The 27,164-nt window shown below is 38.5% G+C and overlaps 1 protein-coding gene across 14 annotated transcripts in view; it reads right to left on the bottom strand.

The window, feature by feature from the left end:
- PLCB4 (phospholipase C beta 4) overlaps positions 1 to 27,164 on the bottom strand; it is a 417,242-nt gene that overhangs the window by 171,920 nt on the left and 218,158 nt on the right. The window contains exon 1 of one of the 14 annotated variants that reach the window (XM_041733171.1): positions 6,644 to 6,662. The exons of 12 other annotated variants lie outside the window; for them this stretch is intronic. The gene's annotated coding sequence lies outside the window, so the exon portion shown is untranslated. Of the gene's footprint in view, positions 1 to 6,082; positions 6,294 to 6,643; positions 6,663 to 27,164 lie in introns of those variants that run through there. One more of the 14 variants, XM_041733170.1, reaches the window with a different exon arrangement.

Genomic DNA, 27,164 nt, shown 5'->3' with positions numbered 1-27,164 from the left:
TGGCCCTTGAGTAACACAGGTTTCAACTGTATGGGTCCATTTATACGAGGATTTGTTTTTTTTAAATAAATACAGACAGTACTTAAAAATATTTTATCTTTCTTAGGATTTTCTTAACATTTTCTTTTATCTGGCTTACTTTATTGCCGGAATACAATATATATACTACATATACAAAATATGTGTTAACTAACTGTTTATGTTATTGATAAGGTTTCTGGTCAAAAGTAGGTTATTAGTAGTTAAGTTTTGGCAGAGTAGAAAGTTGTGTGTGAATTTCTGACCACGTGGAAAGCTGGAACCCCTAACTCCCACATTGTTCAAGGGCCAACTATAATATCTACAAAGAGGTGATCAACCCGAGGTAATCATTTGGAAAAATTCCCCTCCCTCTTCAAATCATACAAAATAATAAGATATATATTTTAATCTGATGGCATTAGAGAAAAGAAACCACAAACCTGACCCTATTTATAGGAGAGGCCTCTGCAAAGAGTGGGTAGTTCTGCAAGCCTATACTATGAGCTTGAAGGTAGACGCATGAACAGAGGAGCCCATTGGATGAGGGGTTGCAGAATCAAGTAGGAGAAGCTGAAATTCTCTATTGCTCCTGATTCTTTCAATAGCCCTCTCACCCCTTCCTCACTTGAGCCACTTGGGGAAGTAAAGAATGTCTGCTTTCTAATATGGGCAGCATGTGTGACACTGAAAGAGAGCCCAGGCATTCTTCAGGGTGACTGTTTGCACTTAGGAAGAAGTGGGCACTCCTACCCACACTTCTTAGCATTACACACCATGATGTACCTGTAGTAAGTTGCAAGCAGGACATCTTAAATGAAAAGCGCAGCATCTGACCAAGAATCACTAAATACTTAAGCAATGTCAAGAACATGGAAGATGGACACCAAACTCAGTAAGTAGAACTGACACCCTAGAAAATAGAGTTCACAGGACAGACAGAACTTGGCTTTGGCTTAAGTACAGCAGATAATTGCAGGAGGAAAAGTATATTCAGTTCTAACAACATAATTAGTCTAGAAATTTAAAAAAGATTGTTGAAATCAAACTCTTAACAGGTAAGCTGAATTATAAAGAGAATTAAGATGAAATGCTGAGCCCAGAGATTCTCCAGAAGGCAACACAAAAGGCAAGCACAATGGGAAAATTTAGAGAGCTGGAAAATGAAAGCTGGAGGTTCAACCACCACCCAAAAGAACAGCTTCTTCTATTAAAAGGAGAGAGAGCAGAGCCAATGGAGGGACTAATCAAAGCAATGTGAAAGAACACTTCTGAACTGTGAATATTTGCATATTCAGATGAGTCTTTTTTGATGTATATTTTTATTGGAGTTCGATTTGCCAACATATAGTATAACACCCAGTGCTCATTCCATCAAGTGCCCCCCTCGGTGCCCATCACCCAGTCACCCCATCCCCCCCACTACCCCTTGTTTGTTTCCCAGAGTTAAGAGTCTTCAGTGTGAATATCTGAGTCCTCAGTTGAAAAAAGTCCATTGATGTGGGGCACCTGGGTGGCTCAGTCTGCCTTTAGCTCAGGGTGTGATCCTGGGATCCCATCCCAAATCAGGCTCCCCACAGAAAGCCTCCCTCTGCCTGTGTCTCTGCCTCTCTGTGGGTCTCTCATGAATAAATAAATAAAATCTTAAAGAAAAAAAGAAGTCCATTGATGCAAGCAGTATAAAGGCGAGGGGATAGACAAATACCTAGACATACCTTTGGCGGACACTGAAAACAACAGCTATGAAGAGAAGTCACAAAATTCCTCAGAGATACACAGAAAGAAGACAATTCAGAGGCGAGTGACAAGCACACAGAAATCAGGCAACTGTCCGTAATATGGCAACCTCAAAGGTATGAGGGACAAAAGTTTGGAACTTGAAATTGTGTCCAATCAAATCAGCTTAATTTTTAGGAGAAAATGGACTTGCAAGATAGCAGAAAGATTTAATGACCTACTCTGAAAGAGTTAAGGTATTATATGATCTGTCAAGAAGAAAAATAAATGTAGAGAAAGGATATGGGAAGTAATGTGGAGACAATGAGAGAAGAAAAAAAGGGAAAGTTTACTTATTATGCAAAAAAAGGATAAACTATAATAATCTTGCTCCCAAATTCCTGATTATATCACTACAGAGGTTATAGCAACTGAAGTGGTCAGGGGTGGGGGTAGGGTGGGGGGAAGTATGGACCAAAGGGAGATAAACCATTTTGGGAACAGAATATCAGTATTTAAGACTCTAGACATTAGCAGAAAAATACACATTTAAGATTTTTCTATAGGTAATTAAAAATGGAAAGTAAAACTTGCATATTATTAGAAGGGAAAAGAGAACAAAGAAACATGAGTCTCCTTTAAAAAGAAAACAGATGTAAGGAAGGAAGGGGAAACAAACACACTATAAACACAAAACACAAGATAAAATGACAACGTATCCCTAGCTATAATACATATGAATTGGTTAAATTCACTTATAAAAACAAAGAGGTTTTGACATTAGGTAACATTATGGTTGTTTGCCAGAAATATTTATAAAATAAAAATAATACAGGAAGTTTGAAAATGAAGGGATGAAAAAATGATCTAATAGCCACATACTAGGAAGGAAAGAAAGCAGGTGTCCACAGTAACATATCAGCCAAAACAGATTCAGAGAAAACAGCAAGAGACAGTGATAAATCATATTAGGAAAAGTGATGATCACAATGATTTAACAGTCATTAACATTAAAGCATGTGAGTACGTAGCGTCAGGACATATACTGAAAAACTGGTAAAATACAAAGAAATTTGGCAAAGTCACAAGTACATTAGGAGACAATGAATGATTCTCAGAAATTAATGGAATTAGACCACAATGTAAGAATATTGAGGATTTGAATGTTACACTTACTAGTTTAATCAAAACAATTTAAATGACTCAATTCAAGTATGTTACTGAATTCAGACATGCCCCTCCCTCTCTCTTTACATATATATACAGATACAACATATATATGAGTCCTGAATGTAATAGATAATAATATATAGCTATCTATTATTATATGTGTTCTTCATCCCCTCTTTGTACTCCAGCTACTCCACACACATATAACAATCTCAGAATCTAATCATAATTGGGCCATAGAGGAAACCTTAGCATTTTTTCAAAAGGCAGAAATTAGGGTGGTCATGCTCATTGGCCACAACTAGGCCAACTTACAAATTGAGAGAGTGCATTTTTTTTTTAAGATTTTATTTATTTATTCGTGAGAGACACACAGAGAGAGGCAGAGACATAGGCAGAGGGAGAAGCAGGCTCCATGCAGGGAGCCGGATGTGGGACTTGATCCCGCGACTCCAGGATCACCTTCTGGGCCAAAGGCAGATGCTCAACCACTGAGCCACCCAGGTGCCCCCTTTTTTCTAATTTTTTAAAAAGATTTTATTCATTCATGAGAGACACAGAGAAAGAAAGGCAGACATAGGCAGAGGAAGAGGGAGAAGCAGGCCTCATGCAAGGAAGCCAATGTGGGACTTGATCTCAGGAACCCGGGATCATGCCCTGAGCCAAAGGCAGATGCTCAACCACTGAGCCATCCAGGCATCCCTGAGAGAGTGCATTAAATCTATACACATACAAATTAAACATGAACATACATAGACTTCTAAATTGTTATGCAGTAAAGCAGAATAGTCAAAGCAAAAATTATAAACTTCTCAGAAATGAAAGGTAGACGCATTATACAATAAATATGTAATATATAGCAAAAATTGTCTTAAAAATGATTAGTAAAAGTTAATTGCTTTCTGAATATTCACATATGAGATAAACATTTGGCAAGTACTGGGGAGACCGAAGGATGGGGAAGGAAAGGATGAGGGAGTATAAACTCACAATGTACATGATGACAAGGGAATGTAATTACAAAAGAAGAAAAACATGTGACTGAATACTATGTGTAACTTTAACCAAAATATCTGAACACCTAAATGAAGTGGATGGGTTTTTCAAAGTTAAAATAAATTTGACTCAAAAAAGGAAAATACTTAAACTGATAAGTGACCTTGGAAGAAATTGTAAAAACAATAAAAGATTAGACCCAGATAGGTTTATGCGTGAGTTCTACTACATGTTCAAAGGAAAGGCAAATCCTACATACCTAACATTTTTCCCAGGACATAGGAAAGAAGTAAGTTACTACCTGACTCATTTCACAAGTCTCATTGATTGGGTCCTGACAAGGACACTATAAGGTAGGTTAACAAAACACCACCCAAACCTAGAGTTCAATTCTCACAGAGAAAAAATTCTAGCTAGAATATGAACAAATCCATCCTAGAAAGTGGTTATAAGAAGAATTTGGGGTGTTTCATCACTGAAAGCAGATCAGTGTGATTCACTACCTAAAGAGATTAAGGAGAAAAGTCTAGCACATGCATATCCTGGCATACTTTACAAAATGAAGTCAACCTGAATATGAAAGGTCTCTAACATATACCTTTAAATAAAAATAGGAAAATACAATGGTATGAAATATGAACAGTGTGATAGCATTTACCTAATACACAGCTACAGAATAAGAACGGTATAACACCACCTACATAAATACACACCTAAGACAAATCTATATACTTCTCTAGATACATTTATGTGTATATAAATAAATTATTAAAACATCTGGAAATGTATGGGGCACCTGGGTGACCCAGTTGGTTAAGCGTCCAACTCTTGATCTTGGCTCAGGTCATGATCTCGGGGTCGTGAGATCAATCCTCATGTCATGCCCCTTGCTGCTGAGCATGAAGCCTGCTTGGGGTTCTCTCTCTTCCTCTGCCCTTCCCCTAGCACATGTGCTTATGCTGTCACTCAAAAAAAATTGGAAATTTATGACCCTTATCTACTTCTGGGGAGGAAATAAAGATTGGAGCTAAAAGTCAAGGTATCTTTAGTGTTATCTCTGTAATGCATGTTTCTATATTCTTGCACTTACATGCTGTAAATAGAAAAGAATGTAAATTTCAAAAAGGAAAAAAAAATGCTGAAATTCTACAGATAGGCAGATGCATTCTTTTTTAGTCCCAAATGACTTAAAACAGAATGCATTAAGTCATGTTTCAAGGTAGCTTCCTCACAAGGGCCACCACTGCTGTTTGAAGGAGGAACTACTCCATTGATCAGGCTAAAAGCTGAGAAAGTGGCACAAAGGGCATTCCAACCAGCCCAACTGAGGTAGGAAGCAACCCTCCATGAATCAGCACCACGCCTTCCCATGGAGAGCCAAGATGAGCCAGGTGGCAGACAGTGGGAGAAGGGAGAGGTGCTTCTTCCCAGTCCATGTGTCTGTATCCCCAGTAAGGACTGTAATTGGGTCTTCCTTCTTCCTTCTCTCTGTTTTTATCAGTTTGTCTTTCTCTGTGTCTCTCCAGGTCTTTTTCTCTGTATTGGACAGACAGACAAATACACACAGCCCCCTCACCTAAGGTGGCTTAGAAACAAGCTTCTGATAGCAGGATGTGCATTCATGCTATCTATGTCACAAAACAGATCTACCGAGCAAAATAGAGTTGCAGACCCCCTCAGGCTGTCACGGATGTGTTATTTCGTGATCTGTAATGAGAATAACCAGCTACAGGGAGCTAAGTGACAACACTGAAGACAGATGACAAAATCACACAGTGGCCTCCCTGGTTGACCAGACTTCAGAAATCAGTGGGCCATACATCTCTCCTTTGTAGAACTTTGTGTTCTGTGATCTTTTCACTCCTGCCAACCATCCCTTTTAACATCTCCCTTTGTTTTTATTTTAAAGAAAATAGCGAGGACAGGCTTCTGATATGAAATGCTCATATTGGAAATGAAAGCTTCTCTCAATCTGCATCATCTTTCATTGGTTTAACTGGTTCTCCCAGGATCTTTTCGGCAAAGGACACACAACATAGTCCTCAGTACCTGATGTCTCTTAGATTTCACTACTATCTTTACCACTAAAATATTTACCTTGAGCTCGGGTACGAATTTCATCACAGCGGTCTCATTATGGGAAGGACTTTGTTGGGGGGGTTAATGGGAAGAGGGTACTTACTTCTGACCTCTGAAGAGACTTGCAGCGGAGTTAGTAGCTCATTGCATAGCTTACTTTTTAGAGCTTCACGGTTCCAAACAAGGTAGGAGATTATTTTCACAAAATGATCCTCGTATACCCTGAATCTCCCAAACCTTTAAACTGGCATGTGGGGGTTGTTCTTTGCACTCCCTCTGAAATATTGTCCTGGGCCTTGTATCAGGAGCAGCGGCTGGCTTACTTTATGTAGATGGTACAACTATGACCTACACTCAGAAATGCTGGCCCAGCCTTCACAGCAGTTTGATCTAGGTAATTGATTTTAAAATGGGAACAAATTGATTTTAAAATGGGAACACGTCGCAGTTCAACGGATTCCAAAGAAAGTTAAAGGGACAGTAACTTATTTTAAAAGGCAAGAGGTGGGTAGTAGCCACTCTATGACTATGTCCTTTTTGCAATTATCTCAAAGCTCCACATAGCAGCTGATTAAAAATGAAAGAAAGAAAAAAAATGAAATGAAATGAAAACGCTTTCTCTGTACCATGCCAAAGCCTCCTCTTCTTAAATTCTCTGACTTACCTACTAAGGCCTCACTCACTTCCGCAAGACACCTCAGGGTTCAATTGCTTCCTCCACCTCCCGAGCACCCACCATTCCCCCCCACCCCCCGCCTCTCCCTACAGAGGCCACAGGAAAGGTCCTCCTTCTCCTTGAGGGACACAGGAAGTGAAGGAGAATTTACACAAAGAATGGACCTGTAACTGGGCACCTTTTTCCAGAGTAAACACAGGAGTGAGCAGCTACTGGAAGGAGGCCAGTGGGCTTTTAAATAGTCTCATTGTTTCTCAATTCTTATGCAACTGGAATGGATTAGCTATTGCACTGGCTGCAGAGGAAAACCTACCCACTGGGGAGCTTGGCAGGGAGGGGATAAGGAAAGGAGGGGAGTCCTAGAATGCCTTACTTCATGGCAAGTGGCAAAAACTGCCTTCTAAAGACAATGATGAGAAACTGAAAGTGTCAGTACAAGGTCAACCTGGGACCTCAGACAGGCTATTGGAGACCAAATCTCAGATGCTCAAGGTAAGACACGCACATTACGCATGAAGACAGTCTTCTATCCATTCATCCATTCAGGTGAGGAGAACTGAGGAAGAACAGTTCTTTATTTGTTGCCCTATCCACCCTGCATCTTTAAATCTGCTTTCTTGTCTCCCTGGCTGGACCTACCTACAGTCTTCAAGACTTACAGAAGACTTAGTCTTCAAGAACTTACAAGCCTACCTATCTTAGACACAGTGGATCAGTAATGGAGTCAACTCTGCCCATTCCCCCACGACCTCCCCAGTTTAGTCAAAACTTTGGTAAAGAAATTTTTGTTTCTGGACACATGCCTTGTGTTCTGGTAGAGAATGAACAGGGAGAAATCAGGTATATTTAAGGTCCTGGGTATGGTAGGCTGAATAGTGCCCCCCGCCCCCCGCAATGATACCCATATCCTAATCTCTAAAATCTGAGTGTTACCTTACATAGCAAAAAAAATTTTTACAGATGTGATTAAGGTAAAGATCTCAAGATGGGGAGATTATCTTGGATTATCCAAATGGGGCCTCAATGCCATCATCCTAAGTGTCCTCATAAAAAGGAGGCAGAGGGGGGATTTGACACAGAAGAAGATGAAGCAATGGGACTACAGAGGCAGGGACTGGAGAGAAGCCACCACAAGCCAAGAAGTGCTGGCAGCCTCAAGGAGTTGAAAGAGTCAAGGGATGGACTCTCCCCTCTTGCCTGGAGGGAAGTGGCCCCACAAACACCTTCATTTCAAACTGCTGGCCTCTAGAACTGTGAGAGAATGAAGCTCTGTTGTTTTCAGCCACAAGTTTATAGCAATTTTTTGTGGCAGTCTGAGGAAACTGAAGATTTCTACAATATATCTTTCCCAGGATCCAACTGTCTTTTAATAATTTTGCACCTCCATAATAAATACAAACTTTAAGTATACCTTGTAGCTTCCCCCAAACCAACCAAGACAGTAGCCATTTTTTGTTTCTATTTGTGAACAAATAAATCCATTTGAAAAATTGCTTGCTTCCACATGGTAACATATAGCTCTCAAGCAAACAAAAATGCACCATGGCTCACATATGAATTTTTTAGTATAACTTTTATCTTCAACCTAACAAAAAATGTTCCAGAAAAAAATAATCCCTTCCCTATCCAACCATACAAATCCCATTAAACCAAATAACCCATGACCTTAAGTGACCCCATGATGAGAACAACTAAGGTTGTTTTCCAGAAGAACACAGAGGGTTGGAATAAAATTTCCACTGACTTAATGTGAATTAGTTGATTATCAAGCACATTTCAACATCTTGCTCTTCACAGCCTTTTTTTTTTTTTTAATTTTTATTTATTTATGATAGTCACAGAGAGACAGAGAGAGAGGCAGAGACACAGGCAGAGGGAGAAACAGGCTCCATGCAGTGGGAGCCTGATGTGGGATTCGATCCCGGGTCTCCAGGATCGCGCCCTGGGCCAAAGGCAAGCGCCAAACCACTGCGCCACCCAGGGATCCCCCTCTTCACAGCCTTTAAATAAGATACCTTTATATTTCTAAAAACAGATGGACAGCTATATTGGATCACCCAGAGCTTTTGAATAAATGGCTTCTCTTCAATGGAGACTCTAATTTGACACTGATATATTGCATCATTAATGACAGTTTTCCCCATCTACTAAAAATACCTCCTCTTTCATCAAGCCATTAAGTAGCCTTTTCCAAAAGCACATAAAGGGTGCAGGATAATATAAATGATAATAGGCAATGCTGTTCAATACTTGGGGGTTAGGGCATTCTTATACAATTTGGCAAAAAAGAAATTTTCAACCCATTTCTATAGCCTTGAAACATCCATACTCTGATCTAGTAATTCTACCAGTAAGATTTTTCCTACGTAAAGGCATACAAAATCTATAGACAAAGACATTATCATGCTATATAATTGTTGTGTGTGAAGTCTCCTCGTGTACAGTCAAGATTTTAAATCTTGAAAAGGAGAACATTTTAGTTTTATTAGTTTCTTCCTCCTCTACTCTTGCCAGGAGTTCTGGTGGAAAATGTGGACATTATTTAAAAATCGATTTACATGATAAAAATATATATTCCTGAATATATAAATTTCAGTCACTTTAAGTATTTTAAAACACACAGAAAGTATTAGAATATCACCTCAAATTCTATCACTGAGGTATAGCTACTACTTGCATTTTGGTTTATGTTTTGCTAATCTTTTTCTTATTAAAAAAATATGTATATAAGCTAAATATATATATACAAAACATCCAGAAGATGCTTGATTATCAGAGATATTTAGGACCAGCTTAATTTGAATATAATGAATAATTACTGACATATAATACAATATGTAATGACCAATCTGCAAAGAAATTAGAATATGATGAAGAATATAGTTTTCCAAGAAAAGAACTGGTATGTTTCAAAAGATTGTTTGGATATTGGTTTTTTGCATATAATAATTGTCTTGGAAAGGGCATCTGAATTCATGTGCCAGCTTCCCATGTGCCGCTCTTCCTTGGAAAGCCTCTTAAATACAGTGAGTGCTGAAGCTGTATTAAAAGTAGTTGTCTATCTGATGCCTGGGTGGCTCAGTTGGTTAAGCTTCTGACTCCTGGTTTTGCCTCAGGTCATGATCCTGGGGTCCTGGGATCTGAGTCCCTCATTGGGCTCCCTGCTCAGTGGGGAGTCTGCTTCTCCCTCTCCCTCCATCCTTTCCTTTGTTCGTGCTCATGCTCTCTCTCAAATATATAACGTCTTTTTAAAAAATCAGAAGAAAAGGTATTTGTCTATGACTGGGGGTCTCTGACTTGATGATTGATGTCTTGCTACTCACCTCTTCCTGGAGTTAATTTCCACTGAAGGACTCCAGCAGACACCCAGCTTTAGGGAGCAATACTGGTGGAAGAAGCTGAGAGAAGTGGGGGCCTATCTACTTACAATGTCCTCTGAGGTGTCCTAGTCCAAATGTTTGGTGTGAATCCCTGGGTTACAGTACTTTGATCTTTCAGAAACCAAAGATATAATTTGCATATTAATGATTTTATAGTCGTGGGTTACAGACATGACATCTAAAAATAATTTTTTGTTCGGTAGGATGTAAGATAAATTGACTTTTAGAATGTGAAAATACATAGTGTGTGGTAGAAATGTGGAAAAGGGGATATGTAAATTAATTTCATGTAACAACAAATCTATTTTAGCAGGACTTTTTTCATATTATAAAAATTCTGCAAAGTAAAAGCATTTTACTTCTTCTGTATCTCTGAAATAGAGTACCTATTTTTACTAAGGGGTTACAGCAAACAGCAAAAGTTGTTTTATTACTACTGAGTATGTAAGATAAATAGATTTAATCTCATCTGCCTTGAAAATTCTAACAGTCCTGAGAAACCAAACAGGCAAACCTGAAATACTTGTAAACAAGGACTGGGCTTTTTTTTTTTTTCCTCTCCCTCTCTCGTATGGAAGAACCATCACTATTTTCAAGGCCAGAATATATGGTGGTATGTATAGTTTTACAGCACAGAAACAACTTCTCCCTTAGTAGCAAGTTATTAGCTACACACAAAAATGTTTGGAGAGAGTTCAGCCCTTCTCATTCCCACAATAAGAGCTCTGATAAGGTCTGAGGAATAGAAAACAAAATGGCAACATGACAGAATAAGTACATTAAGTACATAAAGATGGAGCTCAAACATAAATTATATAAATCGTGGTCTCTCTTGGATCTTGTTTCAGGGTGTTTCTGATTATGCAAAGATTGCAGCCTGTAGCTTTTTCCTTGGAGAGCCCAAGGGTTCCAGCATGGGGACTATGTGTATGGGGTCTTGGACTGACCTCTTTCTCAATCTTAGTTTCTTCTTAACTAGAACGTTCTTTGAGCTACTGTTGCTAATATCTGGATAACGTGGGGAGACTCAAGTCGTTTGGGGACTCAAGGCAGGAGCACAGGGGAAAGGCCAGAAAAGGCTTACGTTGGGTGGGCTTGCCTTAGATCAGTGGTTCTCAAAGTGTGGTACCTAGACAGTAAACATCATCGGGGAATTTATCACGAATGCAACAATTCAGGCTCCACACCCAGACCTCTGAATCAGCAACTGGGGTGAGACCCATAACTCCATGGTGTGTCCAGCAGGCCGGGTGATTCTGATGTCAGGTAAAGTTTGAGAATAATAGCTTTGGATCAAGTCTTCCTCAAAAGAAAAAGGAAAAAGAATTAAAAAAAAAAAAAAGGAAGGAAAAAGGATCTTTTGATCTTCATCTATGGCCTGGACTAGCTTACGGGGATCTGCTAGGCACTTGGGACTAAAGCTCAGTGAAATAAAGACAGTCCATTTGTCTAGAATGTGCACTTGTTTCAGGAAGGCTATGGAAAATCAAGGATATGGAAATTCTGTGTCCTGATACTTACTCCCTACCACGATCAAGAGTAGATACCAAGGTGGCCCCAAGCAAATGAATGATTTCCTCAACCAGTTCTTTCAAGCTTTATCCTTAAGGGTTAAGGCTGAAGAAACCAGTGAAGGGTGACATGTGACTTGAAGAAAGCAAACAAAGGGTGGCAGAACCAAAAACCCAACATACTATTTAATCTACAATGTAGACAGTGCAGTCACTTACCAAGTAACTTTTAGCACTTCTTACTTCCGGCCCAGACCTTTATGGTCCCTGATAACTATGAATGTTAGTATTTCTCCTAAGAACTCAGAAACAAATTGAGGAAATAAAGATTCACCCAGCAAACTCAATCTTTAAAAGGTTGCAATTAAACAAAACTGCTGAGGAGAAAGATCACATTAAAACATGAAGGTTCTAGAAGAAACATGCCCTAAATGGCAGTGAAAAGCAGCGTCATCTCAAAAGATGCTCAAAAAATATCACTTTGCTATTTGCATTCCTCTCTGGATTTATTCGATTTGACTTACTGTCCCAAATACATGGAGCATTTTGCATTTTTCTCTTCCTTATCCATTCCTGAACCTCTCCTTTTAAACTTGGTTAGTTCTGCTTATCCTCTAGGTATCAGCAAGAGAAACTTTAGATACCACTCCTGTATCTTCACTTCAACACTCTGTACTTCAAACCTTTGTGGAGCTCAGCCTGCTAGGTTGTAAGCATTGCTGTTTACCTGTATCTCCTCTATAGGAGGAACTCTGGGAAGGCTAGTTTTGTTTGCCATTACAGATCTCCTTTGACTTATAAACCCACCCTAAGTTGAAAATATCATAAGTGGAAAATGCATTTAATATACTCAATCTACTGAACATCACAGCTTAGTCCAGCCTACCTTAGACATGCCCAGAACACTTAATATTAGCCTACAGTCAGGCAAAACCATGTAACATAAAGCCTATTTGATAACAAAGTGTTGAATATCACATGTGATTTATTGAGCACTGTATTAAAAGTGAAAAACAGAACATTTGTATGGGACAGAATGGTTCTGAGTTTATTGGTTGTTTACCCTCATGATTGCATGGTTGCCTGGGAGCATGCCACTACCCAGCAGAACAAAAAAGCATTATTTACATAGCACTAGCCCAGGAAAAGAGCAAAATTCAAAATTTGTAGTACAGTTTCTACTAAATGCATATCACTTTGATACCACTGTAAAGTAGAAAAATCCTAAGTTGAACCATCCTAAGTTGGGGACCATCTATAGTGGGCACTCAGTAAATATAGGAAGAATGAATGAATGCTCTGTGCAGGAGCTTCCAACCAAGCCAAAAAATAGCCAAGAACAATAAACTCTTCTCTTGTCACCCAAATGTACGTCAATACCATTTCTGTGTGCACATGCCCTTTCCTTAAAGATCCTTAAATGCTGTTCCCAGGTTCCTGTTCCCCAACTCACACCCTGCTGCCTTCCTGGTCCCTGCACTCCTTGGTGCCTGGCTGGAACTCAGCCTATAGAATGAGTCTCCACTCCTCATCTGGTTCTGTAGTAGGTTTGTCCTATGAATCACTTCTTGGCTAACTATACATCCCAATCCCCATCATGCTGGGTCCAGCCCTTAAGCTCAGACTTCTGACTATGGAATCCCCTTGAGGATGACTCAGATTGGCACGTGGGTCCTCAAAGGTGGGAACATACCCTAGGCATGTCCTCATGGAGTGTGTGGTTTTCTTTTCCATAGGGACTGCCTCTTTAGAGCAGACCTACTGGAATGCTCCTAAGTTGCCCAGCCCTCCATACTTTGTCCTTCATTTGCCCTTGGACTGGCTCTACCACAATTATCAGGCAAAGCATCACCAATATGAATCACACATGTCAGGAGAGAAAGTGATCTTCAGATGCTTGATTTTGCCTTAATTATCTGAATATTTCAAAGGAAAAATTTTTATTTTATCTTTGCTTAAATAATCTAACTGAATGTTGCCTTAGGCATATGTATGGGATAAGTCTGATGACTGCAAGAAAGGACTTCACAAAAACAGGGTAACTGCTTTGGACTAGGAGCAGGCACAAATTCAAGGGCTTGAGAAATCCTTTATTTTAAAAACGATTTTCTTATTAAAATAAACACACAGAGACAACGGACTCTTAAATTTAATCAAGATTCCTGATATTTAAGTGTTCTCCAAGCAAATTTATAAATAGGTCTTTGCTATTATTACACAGGAATCATAAGAAGAGGATAAAGTATAAGACCGCATATTGGAACTGAGTCCAGACCATAAAAGGAGAAAATATTTTTCCTTAGGTTTTGAGCTAAAAGGTATCCACATTCAACACTTTTAATATGTTTATACACACAGTAGTACCACACAACCTGAAAATAACCTGTGGCCAAAGAGATGCAATCTAAATAAACTCAAATCTCACATAAATTTAATGATCTCCTTACATGTTCAAAATTGTTCCATCTCCATTCTTGAAATGTCTAAACTAAGGATAGAGATTGAAATTGTCAAGATAGCGAGGAAAAAGTGACTTGGAATTTAAGGTTTTACAAGGTTGATATTTTTTTCCATTTGTGCAAATGCTTTAAAAAAATCCACAAACCTTTCTTCCTTGTTTTTTTTGCAACTTTTATACCATTTCTCTGAAAGGGAAAAGCAGCAAAATCTTTAACCTCATTTCATTTGTTAAAGAAATGTTATCTTTTCAGGGGTTTTTTGTTTATTTTTTCAAGATGTTGCATTATAATTAACCATTACCTCCAACAAGGCAGAGAATTTACTGGGCATTGGCTTATGTCAGTGAGGGTACATAAAAACTAGGTGTATACACTATGGGGTGCCTGGCTGGCTCAGTCAGTAGAGCATGCCATTCTTGATCTCAGGTTTGTGAGTTTGAGCCCTACAATGAGTGTAGAGATTACTAAAAAAAAAAAAAAAAAAAAACTAGATGTACATATTAGAACATACACTGTCTTTGGCTTTGTCTGACAGACCGGCAGGCAACTGAACATTTCATGTTTCACTGTCATTTGCCTAAGAAATACCAGCACCAATGTTCATACTCTTTGAAACAGATCTTACAATGGACATTAGAAAAGTGAATTATAATGATCCAAGTTTTATGGTTAAGTAATTTGGCCACATCCTAAAAAAAAAAAAAAAAAAAAAAAAGAATTGGTCTGACTTTAATTATATATTGCATTGTTTCCACAATGAATATTAAACTAACAGGATCTGCACAGTCTGCTGGAATGGAAGGGGGAGTTCAATAGGAGATAGATGACCTGGATTCCAATCCCAGCTCTGTCCCAACTAGCTGTGGTGTCCTTGAGAAAGACCCTTAAGCTCTAAGAGCCTTAGTTTCCTAGTCTGTAAAAATCAGAGGCCAAAATAGTAATTTTTCTGATCCCTTCTAGCTCTAGTTGGTTTGATTAAACATTATTTGGGCTTCAAATAAATGTAGATGTTATTTAAAAACCCTATATGCCCTTCCTGAAATATATTTTATTTCTTAAAATTAAAGCCACATTCAGATGGCTCCAAGGAAGATTAAAAACAATGGGTTCCTATTGTGTATTGAAGAGCAGCTGACAAGGTAATGACACTGTGACATTTCTACAACAGCTCTTCAGTAGCAAAGCAGACTTTCAACATGCCAAATGCTTGCCCAATTCTGGTAAGGTCAACAGCCTTCAAATAATTGTTCCTTTCATATGATGTGTGCTTTTACTGGATTATTTTAAAAATGTGTTTGCTTCCATTGCTTATATAGAAACTGAAAAACATCCCTCACTCTCACATAGCCTGGAGGCATTGGGAAGGATGGATATCAGAGGTCAGAGAAGTCGGATGTGAAACAATTCCCAAGGGTTCATGTCGTATTTTATTTTAGCAAATGTCTCCAATTTCTAATTCAAGCCATATCAACAGGCTGGGAAAAAGAGCAAAAACAGAGCTTCTTGAATGAAATTCCCGGCCCCTTTGTTAGACAAACCCTTGGATCCCCCGGCCGGTGTCAGTACTAACAAGAAAAATTGCTGAAAATTGCCTGGGTCCTTGTGTCTGCAATCAATTATTTTGTATCTTGAGGGGTAAAGTTTGACCCAGCATATTTTAAAATGCTACAAGATTGCAGGCAAGTTTCAAAGACACCAGGAAGAAGTTAATGGCCTGACCCAGGGAACTAGGAAAATGACATTCTCATTAAGAGAGAGAAGGAGACTTCCAGAAGGGATGAGGAATGAACATGGCTCCTGTTAACCACTCAGCTCTGAACACAGGTGCCAGGAGCTAATGCCACAGAGCACATGGCTCTCACAGTAAGGGCACCTGACATCTGTGTGATAGTTACATTTTACCAAGTATTTTCACAAACTCTCTTTAAGTAGAAAATCATAACTCAATGGCAAAATGTGGAAAGCAGCCTCAGAAAGTTTAGACTCCCTCAAATTATGGTAAGAACTAGCACTTAAGCCTTTTGATTTTAAACTCTGTCTGACCTCAGTCCTTATGATGAAAGTTCTTTAAATTAAGGAAAACAGGGATGCTTCGGTGGCTCAGTGGTTGAGCATCTGCCTTTGGCTCAGGTCATGATTCTGGGGTCCTGGGACTGAGTCTTGCATGAGGCTCCCTGGAGGAAGCCTGCTTCTACCTTCTGCCTGTGTCTCTGCCTCTCTCTATGTCTCAAATAAATAAATAAATAAATAAATAAATAAAATCTTATTAAAAACTCAGTGAAACAGTATAAAAATAGGGCCTCCAATGAAAATGAGAGAAATCTGTTTTTTCTTAGGATTGTATTCAAGCTGTTTTAATAAAAAGTAGTTCAACCACAAATAAGGACAGCCTTCTTAGGAAATGCCTGAATTACTCTCCATATCCAATTTCTCACTGCTAACTCACCCGACAGAGATCCTGCTTACCCCAACTTCCAAATCAGGAGGTATTTTATAGTATTCAAAAGAAAACTAATTTCAAGTTCCTTTAATTTATTTTTAAATGCTTTCATAATTTTCACTCTACAAGGGTCACTCTATCTTTAATTCTTAGCTCTGTTTTTAGAGCCTTCTAAGTGTGACAGAGAAAACTCAGTTTTATCAAAACTTCAGGATCTAACCACTTAGCCCATGGCGTTCATTGGCCTACAATGTTATTTTGAAATACATGTGATGGACATTTTAACAAAATTAATGTGGCTTCTTATATTTAATTCCGATGAAAGCACAAGGCATGATACAGATTTCTATTTTTCCTCTGCTCTAACTGAAACCAACCCTTGAGGTAAAACAGAAAAGGAAATAGGATTCAATTATGGCCATCACATGAATGAGTTAAATCAGATTTTGTGGACAAAACATCTACTGAAGTTTTAAAAACAGGAAAGCTTATCATTAAGGCATATTTTGGCCATCCAAGTCACATGCTCCCATGGCCAATTTTCTTTAAATCAGGGACGCCTAGGTGGCTCAGGGGTTGAGCCTCTGCCTCTGGCTCTGAGCATGATCCCAGGATTGAGTCTCACATTAGGCTCCCCACAGGGAGCCTGCTTCTCCCTCTGCCTATGTCTCTGCCTCTCTCTCTCTCTCTCTCTCTCTCTGTGTGTGTCTCTCATGAATAAAATCTTACAAAAAATAAAATCATAAAAATAAGCTGTACTCATCACCATTTCCTATCAATTCACTATAAATATTTTAAAATATGGAATCTACCTCAAATATTCTTTTTTAAATAAGAAATTTATTTTTTATTGGTGTTCAATTTGCCAACATACAGAATAACACCCAGTGCTCAGCCCGTCAAGTGCCCCACTCAGTGCCTGTCACCCATTCACCCCCACCCCCCGCCCTCCTCCCCTTCCACCACCCCTAGTTCGTTTCCCAGAGTTAGGAGTCTTCATGTTCTGTCTCCCTTTCTGATATTTCCTATCCATTTCTTCTCCCTTCCCTTTTATTCCCTTTCACTATTATTTATATTCTCCAAATGAATGAGACCATATAATGTTTGTCCTTCTCCGATTGACTTATTTCACTCAGCATAATACCCTCCAGTTCCATCCACGTTGAAGCAAATGGTATTTGTCATTTCCAATGGCTGAGTAATATTCCATTGTATACATAAACCACATCTTCTTTATCCATTCATCTTTTGATGGACCTTAAATATTCTGTTCAAAATGACTTTTTGAGAAGCTAGGCCCTTAAGTCTTTAAATTCAATATCCTTATCTTGCTCCTGATGTTTGTTTCTAAACTTCTCCAGAATTTAACTTCTACTTTCACCCTGTACCCAGCTGACCCTTTTCTCACATGGACCTATTCCTTTTTTTTTTTGTCCTCCATCTTTGTTTGCTTCCATTCTCCCTCCTATGGTGATCCTGTGGTATCACCATTCATGTCTCCTCTCCAGAATTCCACTCATGTTCAACTGCCTCCTAAGACATCTCTACCCATGCTCCCAGCACTGCAGATGTACATGTATGTTCCAACTGAGCTCACTGCTATTAAGTGATTGCTTCGAAGAATCGGTCAACTATCAAGATGCATGTAAAAGTAATCAACACAAAAATCTTCATGGAGATTTAAAAAAATAAAAAGAAATACAGAACTAAGTTTTTTAAAATTGGCTTAAGAAACAACAGGTATTGGTGAGGCTGAGGAGAAAAAGGAACCCTCATGCACAGTTGTTAAGAATGGAAACTGGTGCAGCCCCTGTGGAAAACAGTTAAAAACAGTACTACCTTACAATCCAGTAATTGCACTACTGGGCATTTATGCAAAGAATACAAAAACACTAATTCAAAAGGATATATAGGTACCCCTATGTTTACAAAAGCATTTTTTACAATAGGGAAGCAGCTTGAGTCTATCCATTGATGAGTGGATAAAGACGATGTGGTATAGATATACAATGGAACATTACTCAGCCACAAAAAAGAATGAAATCTTGCCTTTTGCAATGACATAGGTGGAGCTACAGAGTATAATGCTAAGCAAAATAAGTCAGTCAGAAAAAGACAAATACATGATTTCACTCATCTGTGGAACTTAAGAAACAAAACAGATGAGCAAAAGTGGAAAAATGGAGAGAGACAAACCAAGAAACAGACTCTTAACTATAGAGAACAAATTGATGGTGACCAGAGGGGAGGTGCATGGGAGTATGGGGGAAATAGGTGATGGGGATCAAGGAGGGTACTCATCGTGATGAGCACCAAGTGATATAGGGAATTGCTGAATCACTACTTTGTACACCTGAAACATAACACTGTATATTAAAGAACTGGAATTAAAATAAAAACTGGCTTTTTTATATGAAAACCATCTGAATTTTCATGAACTATGGTAACGGAATGAGCTAATGGTAAAGAGGTTCTTGTTTATACCCAACTGCGGTCTTGGGGAAGACAAGAGATTGATGAAGGAATGGAACCATCTCAGCAAACTCTCTAAGATCCCACATCGCTTTACAGTATTTTGTAAACTCTGTGCCACAATCTTAAGAAGCATATCAACAAAACAGACAGCTGATGACAGAAGTCACACCATTTAAGCAACAATTAACTAAAGAAGTTTCTGGGGATTTCAGAGTTGATCTGACCTCTTCTTATAACTGAGTGGGAACAGAAGGCAAGAACTGGTGAACTGGTTGGAGTCCCCACAGCCCTCCTGGTGGAGCTGGGAAAGAACAATATCCTTGAGCTACTGGTCCAATACACATGCCATCCCCATTCTGACAGTCGCACATATTGAAACTCACTCATACAGAAGAGGGAATAATATAGACATTTTGTGTTCATTCAGAGAAAAAATTGCATACCAAAGATTAGTGATCTTCAGAATGTAGACTTTAAATCAACAACAGGAAAATTATTTAAAAATGAAAATTGTGAATTTTTCGATTTCAGTAGCTGCTTCTCATCACTTAAGGACAGAGATGTTCCTCTGTTCTCCGAAGTTATAAAAGGATTGTCATATTGGCTGAGATGGGAATAAATGGCCCTCTAATGACTTTTCAGAAAATAGAGGAGGGTTCATCCATCTCTAGATCTTATCAGCCTCTTTCCAGATTCCTCTGACCCAAAGTAGTCTAAACATTCTCTCAACTGCAAGAATGCAGTGAAAAACTTTTTTGATGTTTATCCTGTGCAGGAATATTAATTAAAATTCAGGGCACCTGGCTGGCTCAGTCAGTGGAGCATGTGACTCTTGATCTCAGGGTTGTCAGTTCAAGCCCCAGGTTAGGTATAGAGTTTGCTTTAAAAAATCTTTAAAAAAATTTCAAGTAATAAACAGACGCAGGGACGCCTGGGTAGCTCGGCGGTTGAGTGCCTCCCCTTTGGCCAGGGCACGATCCTGGAGTTCCAGAATCGTGTCCCACATCGGGCTCCCTGCATGGAGCCTGCTTCTCCCTCTGCTTGTGTCTCTGCTGCTCTGTCTTATGTCTCTCATGAATACATAAATAAAATCCTTAAAAAGAATCTCAAAAATAAAATAAAATAAAATAAAATAAAATAAAATAAAATAAAATAAAATAAAATAAAATAAAATAAAATAAAATAAACAGATGCAGAATGATTCACTGTTTGGGAAACATTTGTCCAGGTTTGTACTGTATTTGCAAATAGTCTTGCAACTAATAAAAAGCACAACTTTCTACTCCTTAAACAGTCATCATATTGTCTTTGATTTGTGAACTTGAAAGAGTCTTGCGAGAGTCAAGCCATCAAAAAGACCACAGAAAGCAGTTTAGAAAACAATGATTCATGCTGACTACATTTATTAAGATTTTTTTCCACCCTAAGCCAGAACAAAACAGAAAAAAATTCAAAGTTATGGGTTTCAGATTTTGGTCACTTTTGGTCATTTGTATGCCAGTCTCTGGGAAACAAAGAATGTCAACTTCAGGATACCAGCCAACATGTAAATTTTGGGAAGTTGCAGTTTGTTTGCCAAACATCCATCACTTTAATTTTATAAACTGGATATGGTATTCTTACTCAACACTTGTCATAAGCCATTGTATACTGTTTTGCTGCCAAGCAGCTGCTACGTGCCACCCTCAAACCGTATTTTCAATGTTAAATACCTGAAACATATGGTATTTTCTATCCTGTTAACTTCTTTAGAACAGCATGGAGACTATGAGAATTATCAAGACAACTGGCACGTCAGTGGCAGTTAAATGACACTGGTGCAGAGGGAAAACAGCTCTTTGAAAATTCTGTGTCTGTTCTCTAGTTTAAATTATTCAAATTACTGTTTGGCTTAAGGGAAAGAAAAACACAAGGGATCGGAAGAAATGAGATATAAGATAAACCATGAAATGCAGATAAGTCGTGCATACTCTCATTCCAGAAAGTACCCGTCTCTGCTGCAGTTTATATCACAAAGTAATTTTATTAAGGTTTTATGGAAAGGTCGCTATTGCATTTCTGTAATATTAAAAACTATTTTAGCATACAGAAATCCCACATGAGCCTGCAATATTAGTCCAAAACTAAGTTTATTAGGATTTTGGCATGGCTCAATATTAACGTTCTCCAAATGTTACACCATTTCAAATCAGATAAACAGTGCGATATAAAACTGTGGTTCATAAAAATAAAATCAAGAAAATAGCATCGTTACATATTAGCTCCTAAAGACTAAACATATTCTCAAACTGTGAGGCAGCTTATCAAAAGCTGTGCATTGGCACTGTCATTTCACAAAGGAATCAGCTACCAACACAGTTAAGGTCTGCGTAATATTTATTGAAGTAAGCTGATATTTTTAAGACAAATCCTAATTCAAGTGCCAACGATAACTTGAGTTATCTTCACAACCCCCTTCTGTCTCCTAATCTTTTCATCTATGAGCACATGATGATTAAACAGTGAAAAGTCTGCTGTGTCTATACCTGAGTCAGGTGAATCTGCTATCGTAAGTTCTCTGGCTCCTACATTTCAGGGTAAGGCATAAGGTTGATCTGACATAATCAGACAGCAGAAGCTTGGTCTTTGGCAGTGTGTGAAATTACTGTCAGGGTTTTTTGGAAATAAAATCTTCATTGATAACAAACATGTTGGAAAATGATGATGCTCCCTGGTGAGTGAAAAGCACTACCTGGAATTCACAGAGTACCCAATGTCACCAGTTACCCCCAAAATAGAGTCATTCTTTGACTCACAGGCAAAAGACTGAAGGCATCACTTGGCCCATATCTCTGTGACCAGGAAGATGTCGCAGAAGCATTCCTGGTTACATGACCATATACATCCTAGGGATGGAGAGTCTATACACAGATGCTGATGGCTCACGAAGATACCTTCTCAGTAGACCTCAGGTCCTCCCTTCTGCTATTCCTGAAGATTTTAACAGTCGAAAAAAATGATTCGAATCCTCTCTTTGTAAAGTCATGACTCAGGATGACCTCTTTGGCCTGGCCTTAAAGACTTGCTCCCACTGCATTTGTGTCTGTGTTTTAAAGTAGATGTAGTACTTCAAGGTATCCTCCTCTCCAGCTCTCTGCAAAGTAGTATATCATATTCCAAAGTTCAAGTGATTGGCTGTAGAACTGGCATTTCCTATCTTGGTCAAAATAATGAAATGTTGGTTCTCAACCATTCTTAGGCAATGAACACAAAGGCTTTAAGCCTGCAGAAATGGATGCTAAGGATGCAAAATCAGAAGCCAAAGAATCTTCCCTAAATGCTACCTTTAGTCTTGTCTGTCATAACCATAACAGCCTCCCAATACACTAAATAAGGACTCACCTCTGCAAAATCTTTTAAAAATGTGAGGGAGATATACACCAAACAGGTTTATAGGTTAGTTATATTTTCAGCCTTCTTGATTATTAAATTCATCTGAAGGCATCTGCATCCAAGAAGTACATAGTAAATGGGGGTGGGGGAGCCCTAAACTCCAGCCTATTTTTTTAGATTATTTAAAATTGTATTTATTTATTCATGAGAGACACAGAAAGGCAGAGACATAGGCAGAGGGAGAGGGAGAAGCAGGCTCCCTGTGGGGAGCCCAAAGCAGGGCTTGATCCCAGTACCCCAAGATCATAACCTGAGCCAAAGGCAGACACTCAACCACTGAGACACCCCTCAGATGCCCCCAACCTACTTTTAAATAGACATCCATATATATATACCTACACAGGACAGCTGACAATTGCGAGACACACGGGCTCAGTCTAGTGGACTAGAGTGCATTCAGAGTGCAAAGGACTAATTTTAAGACCTGATTTAAGCAATTATCATGAAACCAGAGGAGAATCCCACAAATCGCTCTTTAAAGAGTTTCCTTGTTTGAAGATGGATATGCCTAGGATCTCATTCTGAAGGAGTTTCCCACGGGAGAAGAGATGACATATGTAGAAGGCTCTTGGAATAGTGCAGCTTTCTATACATTATTTAAGGAACTATTTCTTAATAGACATTGATCCTATTAGCAGCTGCAGAGCATTCTAGCCTCTGCCAACCCCTAGATTTTTTTTTGAATTCTAGGTCTAGGAGAACTATGTTATATAAAGGGGATGAGGATCAGGCTTTACATACTTAGGGCCACTGCAAGTAAAAATGATTATTCAGTTTTTTCTTTGAAAACACTCAAATTAGTCACATGAAACCAACAACTCAACTATAACCAAATTACCCTGGAAAGAAATGAATATGTTCATAATAAGGTTTGTTTAGCTTGGTTAAAAAATGCCATTAGGAATTGATTATATTTTTAAAAACTCTAAAATTTCTATATTGTTTACATTCATTGTTACTTTTCTAACAAATTTTAAAATATTCCCCCCACACTTATACAGTAACTCTTTGTGCTTCGTGTTTTTTTAAAATAGAAAATGAGTTTGTGAAAAATACAATATCTTCATGCTGGTTGCTTTTACCACACAGAAAGTCAAGGCTCACTCTTCAGCATTGTCCCATGTGCAGCCATATGACAAAAGGCTGTTTTAAGTTAAATAATTGCTTTTTTTATCTATAACCTACAGTTAAGTTGGGTTTTACTAAAATTACATAAGTACAGTATTTAGACTTGGTAAAAAAAACCCACCTTTTTGAGAATCTAAATTATAATAAAGGTAATACATAAATTTGGGACTCATTGCTAGCAGGATTTTACCTCATAAATTGACTAATTGACTATAATTAATCCCAAAAGATATAATCTATTTGTCTCTGATCTATTTATTTCTGGTAGAAGGAAGTATTTCCACACCTGTCCAAATATCATTATATACATTTTCATAGATACTGATGGTTTGCTATCACAGAGTCAACCTTGAAAGTAGATTTTTCACATAGGGATCAAGGTGAAAAAATCTGTTTAATGTTGGAGGAAAGGGAGAAAAAAGGTCATAGGATAGAGATGTACATTGTCCCTCTCTCCCATACCTCTCCCCAACCCCATATAATTCTGAAAGCCTTTGGTTCTCTATCCTTTGCATATAGAGCTCTTCCCTGCATGAGTATCTGCATGGCTCTCTACATGCAGATCACTGCCCACATGTCACCATACTTGAGAGACCCCTCCTGGCCACTCATTTATCAAACAGCATATCACCTCTCCCACCACCTGGAGCTCTCCCTTTGCCTGTTCTATTTTTCTACATAAGATACATCAACATCTGATATCTATTATTTTATATGTTTTGTTTTCCATACCCCTCCAGCAAGGAGAAACTTTACATATCTTCTCTGCTGTATTTATGTCATATAAAATACGTGTGACACAAAGCTGGTGTTCGATATGTACTTGTGTACAATGAATAAATGCCTCCCTCTTCTGACTTTTCTGCAATGAAGGAATTAACAGAGGGATCCATACACAGGCTGGTCTGATATGTTGGTGACTCTATGTTGGAGACTCTAAGAGAGTAAACAATTAAATGGGAAATTAACAATTACAACACAAAAGGAATAAACAAGTGCACTGGGGTTAAATATATCCTTCTGCCTCTTCCCCAAGGGAATATCTGTTAGTTATTTTACTGTGCCCCTGATTGACTAGACACAATCTAGAATTTAATAGTAGGTAAGGCATAGGCCCCACACTTAGAAACCCAATCCAGCTGAAAGCGGTAGGTAGATAATTCCACAGAAGCAGCAAAATATTTTACAGGAATCTAGAGACAGGAAAGATGACCTCTACCCATGATTTTGCTTCTAAAAACAAAAACCACTTCATACAACCTTCTGCCTTCCCTCAAATCCCTATCATTAGAAGACCTCCAATCCCTGAGAGCCTAAAGATGGAAATTCTTGGTGTACGTGATTATGAGGACTCTCAAAGGCTTGAATGGATTTTTATTGAGTAAATAATGTAAGGTCTAACTATCATTTGAGACAATGTAACACCTAATTGCACAAAAGGTTTTACTATTCATCCCCAGTACGGGGCCACATGACTATTTCCAGCCAATGGCCTCTGACCAAAGATGAGGTGTGACCTCTTGGGGCTAAAACATATGCTACTCCTTCTCCAGGAACCACAGACTATTTGCAAAAAAATGGTCAATGATGAAAAAAAAAAATGGTCAATGATGTCTTCCCCTCCCTATATCATGCCCCTTGGCAATTTGACCCTGTAGTTTCTCCCATCAGGAAGTGGAGATGATTTTGCTACATGGATCTTGGATCTGGGTTTGGCCCGTGACTTGGCTTTGTCACATATAAGACACATGGAAAACCATGTACAGCACTTGTAAATTGGGGCTTTCTTTCTTGTTTCTCTTTGGAACTCTGAGACTACCATGTTAAAAGACTGAGAAAGCCTGCTGGAAGAGGAGAGGCCACATGGAGAGAAGTCTCCATCAAACCAGTTATCCTGGCTGAGACCCTAAACACAAGATCAAGGCCATCCTAGATCATCTAGTGCCAGCTGAGCCAGTCCAGACTTGTAAAATCCCCAAAGGAATACACAGAATTGTGAAAAATCACACAACTGTTCTGTAAATCCACAAAGTTCTGAGGTGGTTTGTTACATGGCAAATGCTAACTGCTACACCTGCCAAACAAGGATGAGTGGGTTGAGAGTTCTCTATATGGCTCTTGTGCTAAGTGCACATTCTGGTTATGTTATGTAAACACTGCTATTAAAAAGGATTAAGAAGATCTAGGGAAGAATTAAGAGAATTCAGAAAAAAAGAACAAACAGAAACTAGCAAAACAATCCCAGGTGTGAGTATGGGAGAATAATAAAACCCAAGTCAGCTACCTACAACTATTTAAAGCAAGGACTTAAAACTACAATATCACTTTGCTGGAAGACAGTAATTATTAGGAGCACAAATCTGTCCACTTGACTGTGGACAACTTGACAGAGAGGTTTGTATCTTATCTTCGAATCTCTGCCACCTGCTTCTCCAAACCCTGTACCTAGCAGTGACTGGTATTTTATTAGACAATTAGAGACTCTTAGAGGAGGAGGGAGAGTAGAATGAGGAAAGAAAGGACTCTGTTATGCAATGTGATAACAAAGTGTGAGTCTACACCTTACTCCACATCTCCTTTCATGTCAGGCCTTGCGTTCTCCCCAGTTATTCTGATTTATGGCTCCCATTCTATTCACAGGAATAAGTAAGGCAAAAATTACGTGATAAATAATAATCATGAAGGCTCCAAGTCAGGGCATCTGGGTGTGTTTTATAGCAGGGACTGTATAATAGCCATTGACGATATTTAGCTGTATATTTTACTTGTATTTATCTCAAATGACTGATATTTGTAAACTGGCACCCAAATAACTCAAGTAGTTATATAATATTTACTGAAATTTGAGTGTTTAATGCTTCAATATTTTTATTTCCAATTAAGCTAAATAAGGAGTATTAGCCATCTAATGACAAAAGTTTTCTTGGGGACCCTAAATTTAACTCATTGTCAATTTAATTTTACAAAATCAGCCCCACATTTCCAACTACACAGAGATTATCATTTTAAGTATAAGAACCTACACTTTTTGAGTGAACTTATGTAATAAGATATTATGTGATAAACATAAAAGCAAAACATTTTAGAGTTCAGTTTAGAGGTCTATTTAGCTTCATGCTTCAGTTGCCTTACTTTGACTCTCCCAGGCTGGAGTGTGTTTTCATTCTATCATTCCAACCTAATATACCATGAATTGTTTTGGCTGTGCTAATGTGCCTAGCCTACAGACCTGACTCATAGCCAGAAAAATACTATTTCAAATTTTTTCTTTTACATGCAGAATATCACTTGAATAATCCACAGATTATTAACAGTCACATTTCATTTCCTGCTGTGTTCTAAAATCTTCTCACTTCTCATCCATATCAATACTCTGTGGGATAGGTGCTACTATTGTGTCTGCTTTATGAATACAAAAACTAAGATCTGGGGCAATTAAGTCATTTGTTCAAAGTCACAGAGCTGTCCTATGATGAAGCCAATGTCTGAATGAAGACTGCCTTATCTCAGAGTGGAGAATTCTCTCTTCTCTCAAAAAATTAATAGAATGGTTCTCTAAAAAAGTGAAGTTTCTAAGGAAGTGAAGCATGATTTAAGATGGGAAATTCCAAAGAAACCTTCAAAGCATATCTATTATGTAAAATGTGGTATACCTTTTGTTTTTCTTTTTTTTTGGGGGGGGGG

Source organism: Vulpes lagopus, chromosome 18, assembly GCF_018345385.1.
Source record: "Vulpes lagopus strain Blue_001 chromosome 18, ASM1834538v1, whole genome shotgun sequence".
NCBI lineage: Eukaryota > Metazoa > Chordata > Mammalia > Carnivora > Canidae > Vulpes > Vulpes lagopus.
Note: the sequence above shows the minus strand (reverse complement) of the source record. Positions and strands in the feature narration are given on the sequence as shown.